Below are 7,172 nucleotides of genomic sequence, written 5' to 3'. Positions count from 1 at the left end.
TGGCTGAGCCATGTCTCCGCAATATCCTTTCTTTCAGGAGTGCTAGTTCTGCATGGTTCGCAGGAGAGCTTCTGTAAAGTTTGGGAGGTAGGAGACGAGGTACTGGCGGAAGTAAAGCTGTGAGGACGGGGCGTGAGTCGTGCTTGGGTAGCTCAGTTGGTAGAGCACTTGCCCGGGAAAGGCAAAGGTCCCGAGTTCGAGTCTCGGTCCGGCACACAGTTTTAATCTGTCAGGAAGTTTAATATCGGCACACCCTCCGCTGCAGAGTGAAAATCTCATTCTACTACCAACGTTATTTGGCAACGCGTTTAATGCGCCAGAAATACCTATAAACAGTGCGGTATACAGGGTTTTCGGGAATTCCCGTTTCAAACATCTAGGACTTGTAGGAGGGGGGGGGGGGGAGGGGTTAGTATGTAATATTTTGAATAGTAACCCATGTCCGGAAGTGTATCGTTTCCGTGCTATAGCCGTTTGTAAACATGTTTGCTAGGAAGGCATGCAACTGCGTAGTCGATAGTCATGATGGGGGTTAGTTACGTCCGCCCGGCTAATATCATTTGACTTCTTTCTTAACTTTGTCATCTTGTTCGGGCCTCATTCACGTGTCTGTGAGCACTGGCAATGCCAAACGAAAGTCTATTACACTGAAACAGTCCATAACGAGTATTGACTACCAAGCAGCATCGGGTATCCTCAGCCAATGCAAGCTGGAGGTACACCTCACCTCGCAGTCGCTGTCGCTCCAGTCGACGTTTGTCTCTCAGTGTGAAGGTACATTTCTGGCTTTGAAGAATTTCAGTGTCACTTCCGGGGGAAGTCCATATGTGCCTCAAAAGCTTTGAGACCCAAGAAGGATTTTGTCGCACCTGAGCTAATCTTGGAAAAGAGGTACTTCAGGTAAGGGATGGTGGCTAGCGATTTGATGTGGGGGCAGAGTCATGGATTTCTAAGCCAATAGCATAGAACAGACCCAGGCCCAAGAGAATTATTGCTTCAGGAGCATTACCAACCAAAATCCTGGCTGTGCATTCATTTGAACGATACTGAACTACGGCTGAAAGTTAGCTGTTGATTCTAATGATATAATTGTGCTGTGGAGTGTCAATATGATCACCGATGTATGATAATGATGGAGGACCCTGTGTCTATCTGTACCACAATGGGCACATTTTTGAAGGCTACCATGAGCGATAGAGATTCCTCTGAATGAGGAAGCACAGACTGGATGTAGGATATGTCCGGGAATATGTCTGCCCTGTCGTCCACCCTGTGTCTGACGGGTCAATAAGTGTTTAGTTGTCTTTCTTTTTGAATATTGCTTGGCACATTTCAGCACTATATCCGGATTTCCCACAAGAGTTGCATTTAGCACACCAGTAGTGTCACTGGTGTCTCTGGTGACTAATACAACACAGGCTTCTGGAAGGGAGCTGCTGAGGGCGAAGTCAGGCTACCGAGTATTTGTCTGCATTGTGTGAAACCGACTTCATGGGGAGTGCAGCTGGGGCTGAGGGCGGCGTGTTGGTCGGGCGTTAAACACTTGTGATGGGTCCTGCAGGTTCGCTGATGATCTAAGAGACTGTTCAAAAGCTCTTCTATTCGGGAGACATGTTTCTAAGGAAGGGTCCTCCAACTTAAGGAGGTACACAAATAGTTCATCATCAGGGCATGCACAAGAATCATATCCCAGGCCAAGGAAGCCACATATGATTACTTTGAGGATTACTAGACTGGAAATGGCAGTCACGACATAAACCCTGGAAGTGTGCCATCCATTCGTGTTAAGATGGTCCGCTAAGTTTATGACAGCTGAAAAACTTGTGGTTTTCTGCTGCCATATGTATATGTACCTGTGATCCAAAGTATTCTAGCAAACTCGACTTCAACCTCTCATAGGGTATACTGTAGAGTTCCACTTCCGGGTGGTTCAAAAATGGCTCTGAGCACTATGGGACTTAACATCTTAGGTCATCAGTCCCCTAGAACTTAGAACTACTTAAACCTAACTAACCTAAAGACAGCACACACATCCATGCCCGAGGCAGCATTCCAACCTGCGACCGTAGTAGTCGCGCGGTTCCGGACTGAAGCGCCTAGAACCGCTCGACCACCGCGGCCGGCCCGGGTGGCAAATGTCTGAGCTCACGTGAGTCAGAAAGAAGGCATTGCTATCAACTGTGATGCCAAGGGCTAAGACGTACTGTTCCACGCATGCAATGTAGTTCACCCATGGCTCGGCCTTCTTGTCGAGCTGCTGGAACGGCGACAACGCCGTCTGGAAGCCCTTGAACATGTAGTCGATCTGGAAGAGACGGTTGGAGAGCTCCAGAGGTGACGTGGATGTGGTCGCCAGCCAATCGATGTGCTGCATTTGGTGGATGCAGTAACAACATTTACGCAGAGACATAAACTGGTTCCGTCTTGCTGGAAGCAATGTGACACTAAATGTACACTCCTGGAAATTGAAATAAGAACACCGTGAATTCACTGTCCCAGGAAGGGGAAACTTTATTGACACACTCCTGGGGTCAGATACATCACATGATCACACTGACAGAACCACAGGCACATAGACACAGGCAACAGAGCATGCACAATGTCGGCACTAGTATAGTGTATATCCACCTTTCGCAGCAATGCAGGCTGCTATTCTCCCATGGAGACGATCGTAGAGATGCTGGATGTAGTCCTGTGGAACGGCTTGCCATGCCATTTCCACCTGGCGCCTCAGTTGGACCAGCGTTCGTGCTGGACGTGCAGACCGCGTGAGACGACGCTTCATCCAGTCCCAAACATGCTCAATGGGGGACAGATCCGGAGATCTTGCTGGCCAGGGTAGTTGACTTACACCTTCTAGAGCACGTTGGGTGGCACGGGATACATGCGGACGTGCATTGTCCTGTTGGAACAGCAAGTTCCCTTGCCGGTCTAGGAATGGTAGAACGATGGGTTCGATGACGGTTTGGATGTACCGTGCACTATTCAGTGTCCCCTCGACGATCACCAGTGGTGTACAGCCAGTGTAGGAGATCGCTCCCCACACCATGATGCCGAGTGTCGGCCCTGTATGCCTCGGTCGTATGCAGTCCTGATTGTGGCGCTCACCTGCACGGCGCAAAACACGCATACGACCATCATTGGCACCAAGGCAGAAGCGACTCTCATCGCTGAAGACGACACGTCTCCATTCGTCCCTCCATTCACGCCTGTCGCGACACCACTGGAGGCGGGCTGCACGATGTTGGGGCGTGAGCGGAAGACGGCCTAACGGTGTGCGGGACCGTAGCCCAGCTTCATGGAGACGGTTGCGAATGGTCCTCGCCGATACCCCAGGAGCAACAGTGTCCCTAATTTGCTGGGAAGTGGCGGTTCGGTCCCCTACGGCACTGCGTAGGATCCTACGGTCTTGGAGTGCATCCGTGCGTCGCTGCGGTCCGGTCCCAGGTCGACGGGCACGTGCACCTTCCGCCGACCACTGGCGACAACATCGATGTACTGTGGAGACCTCACGCCCCACTTGTTGAGCAATTCGGCGGTACGTCCACCCGGCCTCCCGCATGCCCACTATACGCCCTCGCTCAAAGTCCGTCAACTGCACATACGGTTCACGTCCACGCTGTCGCGGCATGCTACCAGTGTTAAAGACTGCGATGGAGCTCTGTATGCCACGGCAAACTGGCTGACACTGACGGCGGCGGTGCACAAATGCTGCGCAGCTAGCGCCATTCGACGGCCAACACCGCGGTTCCTGGTGTGTCCGCTGTGCCGTGCGTGTGATCATTGCTTGTAGAGCCCTCTCGCAGTGTCCGGAGCAAGTATGGTGGGTCTGACACACCGGTGTCAATGTGTTCTTTTTTCCATTTCCAGGAGTGTATTTGAATGTGGAAGAGTACATTCCAAAATAATGTCTACCTGGCTCAGACAACACAATTGCGACACTGCCTCATAAAAAATTACTCCATTGACTCTTGAATAAGTCCACCAAAGACGGTGCAGAAAAAACACCTGGGTATAAAATGACTATGATGTTCATCTCTTTCAAATTCTAAAGGTGGCAGGGGTAAAATACAGGGAGCGAAAGGCTATTTACAATTTGTACAGAAACCAGATGGCAGTTATAAGAGTCGAGGGACATGAAAGGGAAGCAGTGGTTAAGAAGGGAGTAAGACAGGGTTGTAGCCTCTCCCCGATGTTATTCAATCTGTATATTGAGCAAGCAGTAAAGGAAACAAAAGAAAAATTCGGAGTAGGTATTAAAATCCATGGAGAAGAAATAAAAACGTTGAGGTTCGCCGATGACATTTTAATTCTGTCAGAGACAGCAAAGAACTTGGAAGAGCAGTTGAACGGAATGGATGGTGTCTTGAAGGGAGGATATAAGATGAACATCAACAAAAACAATACGAGGATAATGGAATGTAGTCGAATTAAGTCGGGTGTTGTTGAGGGTATTAGATTAGGAAATGAGACACTTAAAGTAGTAAAGGAGTTTTGCTATTTGGGGAGCAAAATAACTGATGATGGTCGAAGTAGAGAGGATATAAAATGTAGACTGGCAATGGCAAGGAAAGCGTTTCTGAAGAAGAGAAATTTGTTAACATCGAGTATAGATTTAAGTGTCAGGAAGTCATTTCTGAAAGTATTTGTATGGAGTGTAGCCATGTATGGAAGTGAAACATGGACGGTAAATAGTTTGGATAAGAAGAGAATAGAAGCTTTCGAAATGTGGTGCTACAGAAGAATGCTGAAGATTAGATGGGTAGATCACATAACTAATGAGGAAGTATTGAATAGGACTGGGGAGAAGAGAAGTTTGTGGCACCACTTGACCAGAAGAAGGGATCAGTTGGTAGGACATGTTCTGAGGCATCAAGGGATCACCAATTTAGTATTGGAGGGCAGCGTGGAGGGTAAAAATCATAGGGGGAGACCAAGAGATGAATACACTAAGCAGATTCAGAAGGATGTAGGTTGCAGTAGGTACTGGGAGATGAAGAAGCTTGCACAGGATAGAGTAGCATGGAGAGCTGCATCAAACCAGTCTCAGGACTGAAGACCATAACAACAACAACATGATGTTTATTGTAACAAACATAAATACTTTTCAACTATGGAAGTTAATTTGGAACAAAATATTAGAAAACAGGTCACTATTTAGATCTTAAAAGAACAACAATAACATCTGAAGGCTGAAGACCTGAAAAAAAAGTTAATATTAAGTTCCAAAATCCAATGTCCATACGCTAAGCATATCACAATCAAAGTCCCGAAGTGACATACAGATGCTTAAGTAAGGTGATTGCCAATCAAAAATGAAGACAAATAATACGAAGTCTGCGGCCGCGGTTCTAGGCGCTTCAGTCTGAAACCGCGCTGCTGCTGCAGTCACAGGTTCGAATTTTGCCTCGGGCATGGATGTGTGTGATGTCTTTAGGTTAGTTAGGTTTAAGTAGTTCTAAGTCTAGGGGACTGATGACCTTAGATGTTAAGTCCTATAGTGCTTAGAGCCATTTGAACCATTAATACGAAGTCTGACTGCTGGTCATGGTGTCAGAGGTCATGTCTCTTCAATATAGAGGCACAGATGGTGTAGGTCCATATCTGGCAGCCCCTGGAAGCGAAGATGGACGTTGGCGGCGTTGTCATTGAAGCGGTGGCTCCAGCGTGAAATCCTGATTGTGGGGATGTTTTTACAATCAGTGCCTACCCCCAATAAGCTCAGAGTGAACTTGAGCGTAGCCTAGGTACCTGCCTAGAAACTGCCCAGGCGCCAGGTTACAGCAAGTAATACTTTTGGTCACATGCCCCATGGAGGAGGAAAGGTCTGTGGGGCTAGTGACCTCTGGCAATGCTTCAATTCCTGCCTGTTGGCAGGGTAGAGTGTGGACATCCCTTGACTGTCATCTGAAGAGTCGTCCTCTGCATGGTCTGTGTCCACATAACCTGTCTGTGTTGTTGCTTACTGACTAAATAGGTACAAGACCTCGACACAGCATTCCTCATCCCCCCCTCCAAAGAGGAGGAGAGGTGGTAGCACATCTCAATGTCTCTGGAAGGGATAGGGCCCTGCCAGTGGCTGGAGTGGGTTGGAGGGGGGGGGGGGGTCTCAGGTGCACCTCCATCAGCATTGGCATTTGCGATGCATGTGCAGCAGCTGGGGGACCTCAAGGAAGCCAGTCATAGGCCAGAGCTGAAACAGACAAGTGGTGTCTGGAGTGTTCATTGAGGAGGGCTTTGCCTCTGGAATAAAAGATGTTGGTAGATTACTGGACACAGGAAGAAGAATACGGCAAAGCTGCAATTGGTTAATGTGCTTACAGCACTCTGTGCCTTCTTGAAGTATCACCTCAGCCAAAGACCTGGTCAGAAGATTGGAAACAACCACAGGAAACCAATGGCGGCAGCTTTTGGTGAAGACAATTGCCCACAGGCTATGTTCGGGAGAGAAATAGTTGTGTTGCACAGCCAAGAGGAAGGGCGTGTGCTGCCAGGCTGGATGATAGGTAATTGCCACTGATGGGGTCAGTTGTGGAGTTTTTCTGCTGGGGTTGACCTGCCCTGAGGAGTGGAGCGACAAGAAACCAAGAAGAGCATAAGGACCTCATCCAAATGTTGATGACACTGGAGCTCGGACAGCTGGGAATTAAAGGTACTGACTAAGTGTTCAGCTAGACCATTAGAAGAAGGGCAGGATTGTGCAATATGTATCAATGGAATCCCATTTGCTTTGCAGAAAGTGGAGAACTCTGCAGAAAAAATTGATGGCCATTATCTATGACAGTGGATTCTGGCAGCCCTTCAACTGAATACATACAGGACAGAATTTAAGTGGTCAGATCTGCAGACATGGCAGCCATGCCTGGGGCATAGGGGAAGCTACAGCCAGCATCTATGGCCGATTAACCAGGAGTCCCCCAAGAAGGAACCCACCAAACCAGGTACCGAGCGGGGTGGCGCAGTGGTTAGACACTGGACTCGCATTCGGGAGGACGACGGTTCAATCCCGCGTCCGGCCATCCTGATTTAGGTTTTCCGTGATTTCCCTAAATCGCTCCAGGCAAATGCCGGGATGGTTCCTCCGAAAGGGCACGGCCGACTTCCTTCCCACTCCTTCCCTAATCCGATGAGACCGATGACCACGCTGTCTGGTCTCCTTCCCCAAACCAACC

General features: G+C 48.8%; 1 non-coding gene across 1 annotated transcript; it reads left to right on the top strand.

The window, feature by feature from the left end:
• Window positions 1-140: 140 nt before the first annotated feature.
• Trnas-gga (transfer RNA serine (anticodon GGA)) lies at window positions 141-215 on the top strand. The gene has a single exon. It is a non-coding gene; the product is annotated as a tRNA-Ser (tRNA).
• Window positions 216-7,172: the final 6,957 nt, after the last annotated feature.

Source organism: Schistocerca cancellata, chromosome 8 (assembly GCF_023864275.1).
Source record: "Schistocerca cancellata isolate TAMUIC-IGC-003103 chromosome 8, iqSchCanc2.1, whole genome shotgun sequence".
NCBI lineage: Eukaryota > Metazoa > Arthropoda > Insecta > Orthoptera > Acrididae > Schistocerca > Schistocerca cancellata.
Note: the sequence above shows the minus strand (reverse complement) of the source record. Positions and strands in the feature narration are given on the sequence as shown.